Source organism: Hibiscus syriacus, unplaced genomic scaffold (genome assembly GCF_006381635.1).
Source record: "Hibiscus syriacus cultivar Baekdansim isolate YM2019G1 unplaced genomic scaffold, ASM638163v2 tig00000003_pilon, whole genome shotgun sequence".
NCBI lineage: Eukaryota > Viridiplantae > Streptophyta > Magnoliopsida > Malvales > Malvaceae > Hibiscus > Hibiscus syriacus.
In genome coordinates this window covers 2,013,905-2,026,920 of record NW_024061753.1, presented here as the reverse complement: position 1 = coordinate 2,026,920, position 13,016 = coordinate 2,013,905, and the positions used below count along the sequence as shown (strand labels likewise).

At 30.4% G+C, this 13,016-nt stretch overlaps 1 pseudogene; it reads left to right on the top strand.

The window, feature by feature from the left end:
• The first annotated feature begins 2,028 nt into the window (after positions 1-2,028).
• Positions 2,029-4,192, top strand: LOC120218564 (annotated as a pseudogene).
• Positions 4,193-13,016: the final 8,824 nt, after the last annotated feature.

Genomic DNA, 13,016 nt, shown 5'->3' with positions numbered 1-13,016 from the left:
TATTAATTAATGTATTCAACTATAAAATATTCATACATATAATATATACTTTGAATTTATATAGTATAAATTATATAAGTATAAATTATATTATATTGTATATAGTATATAAATATCAACTATATTTTATAGTTTATGTATAAACTATAGTTTATATAATTTATATACATAGTTTTTATATATAGTTCATATGTAAACTATATTGTATAGTATATATAGTATATAGTATATAGTATATAGTATATAGTATATAGTATATAGTATATAGTATATAGTATATAGTATATAATATATAAATATCAACTATAGTTTATATATATACTATATACTATATAAATTGTTTATATAGTTCATTAATAAACTATATATATAGTTCATATGCAATAATGTAAACTATATATATTATATAGTATATAAATATCAACTATATTATATAGTTTATATAATTTATATATATATATATATATATATAGTTCATATGTAAATTATATAGTAAATATAGTTTATATATGTAGTATATACTATATAAATAATTTATATAGTTCATTAATAAACTATATATATAGTTCATACGTAAATTATATAGTTTATATATATAATTCATATGTAAACATGTAAACTATATTTTATATATATAGTTTATACATATAGTTCATATGTAAACTATATAGTATATATAGTTCAAATGTAAACTATATAATATATATAATTTACATATATAATAAGTTAGTATATATTGTTTATATATAGTTTATACAGTACTACTATCTATAAACTATATAGTTTATATATAATTCCATAAATTAACCCTAAACCTTATTTTATATATATAAATATAAACTATATAGTTCATATATAGTTTATATTAATAAACTATATACTTTATACATAGTATATATTATTTATAATTATACATAATATATAAATATAAGTTGTATAGTTTATATATAATTCATATATAATTTTTTATATAAACTATATAATTTATATTAATAAACTATGTAGTTTGTATATAGTTCAATAGTTCATATATAAACTATATAGTTTATATATATATATATATATATATTATAGTTGTTTCAATTTTTTTATCAACTTTTAAAATGAATGTAATTTAGTTCATTTTACAGATTTTCTTCACATTTTACAATTATTTTGATTTAATCCCTTTGTGTTGTTTAATTTATTTAAATGTTTATTTGTAATTTCATATTTGTTTAATTTAGTCCTTAAAATTATATTTACATATGAAATTGGCCCATAGTTATTACTTATTTATATTTTTTTAATTGGCACAGAACTTTTTAAATAGGTATATTTTAGTACTTTTTTGTATTAATTTCAACCTCACATTTTAAAATTATTTCAATTTGGTCCCTCATCAACGTGTGTTGTTTAATTTATTTAGATTTTTACTTGTAATTTCATATTTGTTCAATTTAGTTCTTAATTTTTTATTTTTCATAAAATTGATCCATGATTATTTATATTCTTAGTAATTTACTCTAAATCATATACAATTACAAATTGCAATTCAACGTTCGCGAAAGACGAAAATAATTAATCCAAAAATAAAAATTGACCCGATTTGAACTCAATCCAATATGATAGAGATTCGACCTGAATTTTATCTGCCAATGATGTGACCCGATCTGAACAAGATCCACCGAAAGTCCATCTGAATCTTAATTAACCTGATCTTTAACTACTTCGGACCTGAATTGACATCGATCCGAGCTGAAAGTAACCTGAACTGTACCTGGTGTCAAATCAACTTGAAAAAAGACCCGAACTGATTTGACCTAGACCTGAAATGATCTGTGTTGAAGCATCAAATTTACCTGACTTGACCTATATTCGATTTTACCCGATCTGATATGATCCGATTGAAACCTGAACGATTACCCGATTTTATATCCCTACGTAAAAGTTAACGGGATATTACATACTTAAAAATTAACGGTTTGACATTAAAAAATCAGCAAATTTAAATGTCGCTGATCCCCGTTCTTTGTCCCATGTGAATCAATGACAATAACCATGAGTTTCTACAGCCGCTCGCTCTTTGTTCTGTCATGGCTACTTCTGTTGTTGTCCTTGCCTGAGATCAACGATGTGATGTCAGAACCCAAAGAACACAAGATGTACATAGTCCAGATGGACTATTCTCGTAAACCTCTTTCCTTCTCGACCGACGAGTTATGGCACTGGTCGATTATTCGATCACTGTCCAACCCTTTTGATCATGAAGCAATGTTGCTCTACTCTTACAACCATGTCATTCGAGGCTTCTGTGCCAGGCTCACATCCTCTTAGCTATTCGAAATCGAGGAATCCCAGCTCATCTTGCGACATATCGGGAGTCATTCGGCAAGTTATTCACGATGCACTACCCGAACTTCCTCGGACTAAAACGTAACTTTGGCTTATGGACGACTGCCTCGTATGGAGAAGGTGTGATCATAGGTGTTATCGATACGGTAATTTGGCCAGAGAGTGAGAGTTTTAGCGACAGAGGAATGGCACCGGTACCACGAAGATGGAAGGGGAAGTGTGAGGAAGGCACAGCCTTTAGCCCTTCAGCTTGCAACAACAATCTCATCGGTGCTCGATCGTTCAACAAAGGAATCCGCGCTGCAGTAGGAAATATCCCAGACAAATTAGACTATGACTCACCAAGAGATTTCGAGGGGCATGGAACCCACACATCATCCATGACTACAGGTAATTGTATACTCAGAGTGAGTCAGTTTGGATTTGCATGAGGCACGACAAGCGGGGTAGCAGCACGTGCACATGTTACCATGTATAAAGTCTTAGGGGAAACAGATTCCGGAGATAGTGCAACAAGTGATGTACTAGTTGGGATAGACCAAGCAACCGCAGATGGTGTCGACGATTTCATTGCTCTCGCTTCTCTTTCAGCAGTCCAGAAAGGGATTATCGTTGTTTGTGCTGCCGGTAGCGACGAATCTTATAATTCAACTTACAACGGAGCACCCTGGATCACGACCGTAGGGATCGGTACACTCGATCGCAGTTTCACAGCCAAAGTAACTCTAGGTAACGGGGTTTGTTTCGAAGGAACATCATACTTCCCGGAGAGCATTTACATTAGCAACCCACCATTGTATTATGGAAAAGTTGTTCGAAAGAAATAACCGGAAAAGTAGTCGTCTGTGATAACAGCGATGGAAAGAACGATGTTTTCAGTCAAATCGAGAAGCTTTACAGAGTAAATGCCTATGCAGGAATAGTTATGTCGGACATATCCAACTTAGATCCCGAAGATTACAACATACCTAGTTTGATTTTGCCTACAAGTTCAAGAAAATTGGTAAAAGAGTATGCAACAAATGCGAGTGAAGCACATATAAGTAGCATGATGCTCGTGTTTACAAGCTTGGGTATAAAACCAGCACCGGAAGTTGTCGATTTCTCGTCGAGAGGACCGAATCCCGTCAACCCAATGTTTTAAAATCCGATATCATTGCTCCAGGAGTTGATATATTGGCGGTAGTGGCACCAAGCAGGGTTTTCATGGAGACAGGGAACTATAAGTTGGTGACAGACTACGCGCTATACTCGGGCACATCGATGGCGGCACCCCATGTCACAGGTGTTGCCACATTATTGAAAGTTGTTCACCCTGAATGGAGCCCGGCAGCCATCCAATCAGCCATGATGACAACTGCATATAACAACAACGGAACATCTTTGACGAATCAACCTCTTAATACCCCAGGCACACCAGTAGACTACGGGGCGGGCCACATTACCCCGAACAGAGCTATGGACCCTGGACTCATCTACGACATCGAATTCCAGGACTATGTCGACTTCCTCTGCGGATTCGGCTACAACTACGCACAGATGAGAGTGGTTCTCAGACGAAGCCGATGGGATTGCAACCGAGAGAGAAACGAACTGAATTATTTTTCGTTTATATCGATATCGAGCAAAGATGAGAGATTCCCCAAGGTGACGAACTTCACCAGGGTGGTGACTAATGTAGGAGACGATGAATCAAATTATCAGGCAACTGCAACAAGTTCAGATGAAATGAAAATAACAGTGGAGTGTGAGTGTAGAGACTAGTGAAGAAGCTCCGCCGGTGGTTTTCGGCTATGTAAAGTGGACTGATCAACGTTCCCACGTAGTATCAAGCCCCGTAGTAGTCCTCAACTTCTAGTGAACACTCTTTCTATTATCGATTTTCATCTCATAATGAACACAAAATAAAATTTAAAAACCGATTCAAATCAGAGTGTTTATTTCGGTCTCATTTTTTGTTTTACTAACTCTGGTTTATTGTTACTTAAATGCATTTGATTTAATTTAATTTTTTATTTACAAGTTTAAAATCTCAATTTAGCTTTTAAATTACATAGGTATTTTACAAGAATTGAGGAGCGTCGTTTCAATATAATAAAAAAAATAAACTTAATTGAAAAACAAGAAAATTAAAGATAAAATCATAAAATAATCAAATTATTTAACTAAAAACTAGAACAATTTTTTTTAATTTTTTAATTTTGAACTCGTAATCCAGATTGAAAATTCAAATTGATTCAAATAAATTAATATTTTTAAAAAGAAAATTAAATTCATCTTTTTCAATTGAGACGAATTTTATTCACCTATAAGATTCAATTAAAAAAAATAAGTGTTTAAATTATACATATTGTTAAATTTAGGTGTTTAAATTTTTTTGTAGTGTCTAACGTTTTCTCCATTATCATTTAAGTGTCTAACGTTTTTCTCCATTATCATTTAAGTGTCTAACATTTTCTCCATTATCATTTAAGTGTTTAGTCGTTAACGGTCGTTAAAAAATTTGTTAAAATAAATTAATCAATCAGTATTATCGAAACAATTTTTTTGGGCTATGGTGGGGAGCGATCCAACTTAATTTTAGAAAATATTGGGTTTTAAAATGAATGCAAAATTAAATAAATTTGGAGTCACCATCGACCTTTGTGTTAGGTAGGTCGAATACCTAAAAGGTATCTTTTAAAATAATTTTAAGAAAAATAATTTTAAAAGATAAAAAATGTTCTGCTTTTAACCAAAAACTCATTTTGCAAAGGGTTCAGGAGTCGATTATGGGTGGGGAAGGATTAGCACCCCACAGCGCCCAAAATTACTACATAAGTGATTATACGTCATCTAAATATTGAAATTCACAAATTTAAATATACATTTAAATTATGATCCTATTAGAAAAAATTTCAAAAAGGGTATTACTTCATCGAAGACCATTATCATGTTTTTCACAAATTAATTTTATAAAATAATAAAATAATAAAATATAACAAGAGATAATCATTCAAGTGTAAAAAGGATACTATTTCACATGAACAATTCTTGTAAGCACACTCCTTGTTAGTCAAGTCGCGTTTTACATGAACTCTCCTCACAAAATAATATCTTAAAGACATTTAAGATTGAATCTAAAATAACATACTTAACACTAAATATGTATATAATGCAAACAAAAAAATTATAAACAATAAATAGTAAAAGATGGATAATAACAAGTAATATGCATACATAATATTTTAAATAAAGGCAAATGAATAAATATGTGACTAAATGGTAAAAAAAAAAGCAAATCAGGGATCACAAATAAACAAAAACATTTAAATAACGAACTAACATGAATACTAACAGAATAATGTAGGGACCTAATTTTAATACAAAGAAACAATTCAGCATGATGACCAAATTAACATGAATTAAAATTAATCATAAATAAATTATAAATATGACAAGGACCAAAATGTGAAAAAAACGCCTAAATTAGAAAGACTATGGCACAATTGTTCATTTTTTAAAACTCTAGTGATTAAAATGTAAAAATAATGAAATCAATATAAAAATTCGAAATAAAACAAAAATAGACAAAATGGTGACCAAGATGCAAATATGCGCTAAAGTTACAAGGATTAAAGAGATATTCTTCTTAAATTTCTAAATAAACTATAAAACAAATAAAAAGGGTAAATTTTACAATCAGGACACAAAAACATGAAATGATATAAAATAATCATAAGATTAGTGACCAAAATGGAAAGGCGCGACTGATGTTGGATGGCTAAATCGTGATTTTCCCTAAAATTTGGCTATAAATGCTATGTGTTTACCATTTCAGGTAATAATTTAAACCCTAGCCTCTGTTAATCTCATTTTTCTTCTCTAAACACTCTCAATCATTCCCTTCTTTCACGGCCGAGAAAACCAAAAGGCCCCCATGGTCATTTTCCGCTCACTTGCTCACTAGTGGTATCTCCCTCACTCCAAACATCATCGGCCACCACCAAAGGAAACTGAGAAGACCCTAACCTAACCCAAATGAGCATAAAGGCTCCACCTTTACCTTCTAAACTCCTTTCTCACGCACAACCGAAAGCCCAAATGCCTAAGGACCTCTCCGATGGCAACAACGTCGAAGACTACCCTTTCTTTTAAGGTAAACAAACCACTTTTCTCTCTCTTTATATCTTCAGTATTCTCAATCATCTACCCTTTCTCAGCCAAAATACATTAAAACCCATAAATCGACCACCTTTTATGGTGATCCGGCAACCTAAACCTAGCCTAAAATCAAGCCTTTTTGCCTCTTTTCCCTCCGATCTATCACTCTTAAACCAGATCTTAAGCTAAAACTCCCCAAACAAAGCTTCTAAATGATCCAAAAACAACATGACTCCTCGATTTCTACCTCTAACAAACCCCCAAAAACCATTATGGCCATCCAGACTTCCTCACCTTCCCTTTAAAACCCTTACACAAGCCCTAAATCTAACATGTAAAACCTCTAAGAGTGACACCCTAGCCTCTGGACTCCTATGACCCAGATATTACCGAAGGGACCCTAATATGACATGTGAACTCTCTCCCCTTACCTCTCTACTTTCCTCTTTGTTTCGAAAACCAAATCAAACACATCCCAGAAATGAAAAAAGAAAGAAAGAATATAAGATACCTCAAAGATTCTATTTTTTATTTTGGATTTCTCTATTACTGAATCGTCTTCTCCCCTTTACAAGATATTTTGTGGGGGTATTTATACCCGATTTGATTACAGAGACAAAAAAGAAATAAATAAAAAATGGAAAATATACATTTGGTTTTTTTGTTTGCATGTGGTCTTTGTCGAGGGGCGTGAAATCCAACAGAGATAACGCTCTGTAGGCGGGGTGACGTAAGCAAAGGACATGGTAAAAATGTTTACCCCGAGACCCCCTTTTATCATTTTTTATGGTGACCGGCGACAAATCTGATGGTTATGACATCATCAACGTGCATAGGAAATCAACGAGGCTGCATCAGAGACCATTGGATCAAATTTGATCCAACGACTGTGGGTGTGCGGCAGCGCTGACTAAAGCAAGATTAGGGTAAAACCCTAATGTCCTCATCGTCTGGATCGTTGGATCTAAATTCAGATCCAACGGTTGGTATTCGGCTGCACATGGGACTTGATGGAGGCTAGGGTTTCTTCAAACCCTAGCAGCTTGGGTCGTTGGTTCGGGCTTTGACTTCACCTAGATTTCAATGTAATTAATTTGTTTTTGGGCTTGTAAAATTAACATAAATATTAAATAATAATAATAATAAATATTAATAATAATATAATATAAATAATAATAACCCAGACAAAACTGGTGTCTACAAGTATATTTGACACATGGCCAAATTTTTAATTTTCTAAAACATAAAATTCATGCTTTTTTTAAAAAAAATCTCAAATTTTTATAAAACACTCCAAAATTTATAAAATAATAATATTCAAATATCTAAAACTCCAATTCCCTAAATAATGTAAGGAATTTTAATGACAATAAAGAGATAACTAACAATAGAGGTACAATGATGAGTGAGTTAAATGTTCAACGATGATAGTGATAACTGTTGAACTTATATTTTAATATAACAAATAAAGGTAAAATATTTTTGAACTTAATTGAATTTGTTCAAAAAAAAATTCAAAAATAATTTAAAGTCCATAAAAATTGAAAAAAAAATATTTCCAAGTAATTTTGATTTGATATACTCCTTGAAGTATATTTAGAAACTCAAAATAAGTCAAAATATTTAATTTTTTTGAGTAAGGTTTTCAAAAAAAACCCCTTATGGTTTTTAAACCTCCGAGACAAAATGCTCAAAATGGTCAAAATGTTCTTATGGTTTCGAAACCCCCTTGCTGGTTTTGAAACCCTCTAACTGGTTTTTAAACTCCCTTGCCTCGTTTCTGAACCCTGTTTCATTTCTAAACCCTATTCTAATAGTCATATTTTTTCAAGAGGGTTTCGAAAACCCCTCTAGTGGTTTGAAAATCACTATGAAAAAAATGCTAAAATTGAGGGGATTAAAGACTTCCAATGGCTCCAAAACATCCCAACGGTTAAAAACGGCCATAAGTTCATTCCATCAAATAAAAAACCCAAGGACACTTGAAGAAAGTGACTACACCTATCCAAGCTTAGAGATCCAATGAAAAAAAGTCTTTAGTCTTGTTTCCTTCATTTTTCTCTTATACATAAGTGTATAGAGTTTAATTGCATATCTTTTGTATCTATTTTTGTGAGCTTAATCCTTGTAAACACCTACCTAGAGAGGTCTTATTGTTTACACACGTTGTTCTTTGTTGAAAAGGGGATTGGTTCTAGTTTAGCCTTGAAAAACTAGAGAATTGTAAAGGTTACTCTTGAGCTTAGAGAAAGAAAGAACAAATTAGTGAATTTGTTAGAAAATCCTTAGTGTGGAGCTAAGGCAGTGGATGTAGACTTGGTTGAGAAGTCAAACCACTATAAATTTTTGAGTCAATTTTCCTATCTTTTATTATTTCAATGTGTCAATTTTTCTATCTTTTATTGCTTCAACACCAAAGATTTTATACTTGCATATTTTTAGTTGATCATTTTGAGCCTAACAATAACGAATTCCATTATTCCTTCACTCATCTTACACTTTAATGATGGATTAATATATTTTTAGGTGTCTAAATTATATCACAAATTTATTTTTGGTGCTTAAAGAATTTTTCGTTAAAAATAGGTAATTAAAGTTTTCCCTATAACACTTTTAGGTGTTTACTGTTATATTTTTTTATTTTTAAGGCTTAATACACTTTTAGGTGCCTAAATTATACCTCAAATTAACTTTTGGTTCCTAAAGACTTTTTTTCGCTAAAAATATTCCAACGCTACACTTTTAGGTGTTTGAACCATAACAATCATTAAATTTGACCATTACTAACACAAATCATGCATATAAAATTTAAAAAAAATTAAAAATTAATATTATAATTAAAAACCCCAAAATTCCACCATCGACTATCCACCTTAAATATGTGGTTGTCAACACTGACACCATCAGAACCGTCTCGCTGTCGCGACCAAAACACAATCTCGCACCCAACGTGAAACTGCACCAATCGTCATGAAAAACGTCACGAAATATCACTAGTTTTCCAAGTTTTTCTTCATTATTTTTCGACGATTTCGAAGGCTATAGGTGGTTGTACGATACATGACTGCCACCATTGAGTTCCTTGCCTTGCTCTGAACAAAAACTAGCAAGTGGTAACCGTTCGTTGTCGTTGGAGGTGGGGGATTTGAGAGAGAGAGAGACGACGCATGTGATTTTATTTTTTTCTTTTTAAAATAATATTTTTATTATAAAAAATATAATGGTAGGCACCTTAAAGTATAACCGAGAAAAAAGTATGCGCTTATTTTTAACAAAAAAATCTTTATGCGTCAAAAGTTAATTTGAGATATAGTTTAGGCATCTAAAAATGTATTTTTTAAACAAATGTTTTAAAATTTTATATGCATGACATGTGTCAGATAATGATTATCATTAGAGTCTAGACACATAAAAGTGTAACGTTAAAAATGTTAGACATATATTTTAAACAAAAAATTCTTTAAACACTAAATTTAGAGTATAGTTTAATGATTTAAGTAACCCAATAGTATAGTTTAATGATTTAAGTAATCCAAGCACCAACTCTAACGCGTTGTGTCCTTTTGTATTTTGTAAATTTCACATTCTCCAGCCAAATCCAAGTCTCAACAAAAAGGACATTCACTAGTTGTGTATATAAACCGTTCAAAATTAAGGCTGTAAAATTAGGTAATCGAACATGTTTCAGTCGGATCTTGGTAGGTTGGGTAAAATCGGGTACATGTCAAATCATGTCAATTTGGTGTTTGACTCGGATCAGGTCGGGTACAAGTCAAATCAATCCGGGTCATTTTCAGGTTGATTTGACACCAGATCCATATCGGATTCAGGTCAGGTCATTTTCAGTTCGAATCGATGTCAGTTCAGGTCAAAACACTTCAGGTCTGAAACAGATAAAGACCAGGTTAATTTAGGTTCAGGTGGACTTCAGTCGGATCTCGTTCAGATCAGGTCACATCATTGACAGATAAAATTTAGGTCGGATGTTTATCGGATACGGATTAAGTTCAGGTCAGGTCGTTTTTTTTATTAATTATTTTGTCATCTTTCGTGATTGTTGAATTTGCAAGTTGTAATTGTATATGATTTCGAGTAAATTAAGAGAAAAATAAATATTCATGGATCAATTTTGTAAAAAATATAAATTTAAGGACAAAATTGAAGAAATGTAAAATTACAAATAAAATTTTAAAATATAAATTAAACAACAAACATAGGTAAGGGAGTAAATAGAAATAAATTTAAAATGTGAGGTTTAAATTAATATAAAAAAGACTAAATTAAACTCATTTAAAAAGTTATGGGCCAGTTACAAAAATATAAATAACAACTAACAATGGGCCAAATGAAGATACAAATATAAATTTAAGGACTAAATTGAATACTTATAACAGTGAAAGACTTAAAATTGAAATAAATTAAAAAAAACAAAAGGATTAAATCGAAATAAATGCAAAATGTGAAGAAATAATGAAAAATATAGTAAATTGCATTCATTTAAAAAATTGAAAAAAAATTATAATATATATATAATATAAGTGTATATATAAACTATATTTATATTATAAACTATATAATTATTATAAGTTATATATATAAATTATGTTTATATGAACTATATATATAAACTATGTATATAAACTATATATGTATAAATTATAAAAAGTATATAGTTTATAAAATATAATTTATACTAATATAGTATATATATACATATATAAACTATATATGTAAAAACTATATAAAATATATAGTTTATAAATTATAATTATATATATTTATATAGAAACATTATGCATAAACTATATAAAGTAATAAAGTATATAGTTTATAAAAATCCTAAACTCTAAACCCTAAAACATAAACCCTAAACTTTATAAACTATATATGTATAAACACATTTGATAATTCATATATAGTTTTATATAAACAATAGTTTATATAAATTATATATGTAACATTAACCAATAGTCTATAAACAATAGTTAATATATGTAACCTGTAGTATATGTATACATGTAAACTATATATGTAACTTATAGTACATGCATGTATAAACTATGTATAGTATATATAAACTATATATATATATATATATAACCTATAAATATAAACCATATAAAGTAAATTACTTATATAGTTTATAAAAACCCTATACATAAACTATATAAAGTAATAAAGTATATAGTTTATAAAACCCTAAACCCTAAACCTTAAAACATAAACCCTAAACCCTAAACCTTAAACCAAAATCCTAAATCCAAAAATCTCAAACACTAAACCTTAAACCCTAAACACTATACATAAACAATAGTTAATCTATGTAACCTATAGTATATATATATATATGTAAACTATATATGTAACTTATAGTACATGTATTTATAAACTATGTATAGTATATATAAACTATATATATAACCTATAGTATATGTATATATACAATCTATTTATATGTTATATAAACTATATATGTAATATAACCCCCTCAGACCGATGCGGTTAACTCTATCTGATCCAGGGAGTCACATTAGGGCCACCGGAGTGACCCACTGTAAAAATCTCAAAAAATTTTAAACTTTTATTAAAACATGTAACTCATAAAATGATTTATCAGTATGCAGAAATAAAACAAATTTTCAGACTCGTATATAAAACAAAATATAATTACATGCCCCCTAATCACATATACCATACTCTACAAGCAACGCTGGAATAACTCTCTTATTGATGTCGATAGATGCACTGGTACGATTCTTTTAACTTGAAAATGTGAGTAATAGAGTGAGCTTTGGGAAGCTCAGTTATACAATACTACCAGATGATACTGAAGAACGTGCAGATATAGATAAACATATATTTACTTATTGGTTCAGACATCTATAGATTTTTAGAATAAGCTGAAGTCTCACTAATATCTCAGGTAGTGACAGACAATAAGATTTCAATTCAGAGAAATATTTTTGGAATACTGAGTTCAGAAGATTTGAATAGGTTATCTAGTGTGTTCTCGTAAAACCAGTTAAAAGATACAGATAAAATATTTCGGTAAAATCAATTTATGTAACATGTTTTAAAAACATGAACACTAACTCATCCTTTCACAATCTGTTTGTGTAGGCTCCCCTGAACCATACACCCCCGCACAACCAATAAGTCCCTAAGCAAAAAGTCGATGAACCTGCAGATATACTTCCTCCAATATTACCCTCTAAAATAAAACATTTTTTCGTCAGTAAATGGAGATATCATAAATCAAAATAGAATTCAGATCAGATATCATAACAGAATCCATATCAGAAATCATAACAGAATCCAGGTCAGGTATCAGAACAGAATGCAAATCGAAAATCAGATAAAGCATTCATGTGATTAGAGAACACACTAGTGTTTATAGATATTATTCAAAGGTACTGGATAATCTTATCAGGCAGAGAAACACGGATCTTCAGTATACCGATAAAATACCGGAAGTTAGAATCACTATTTGAAAAGTTCATTAACTGACAGAATCATCAGTTATTCATAATATGATTTGA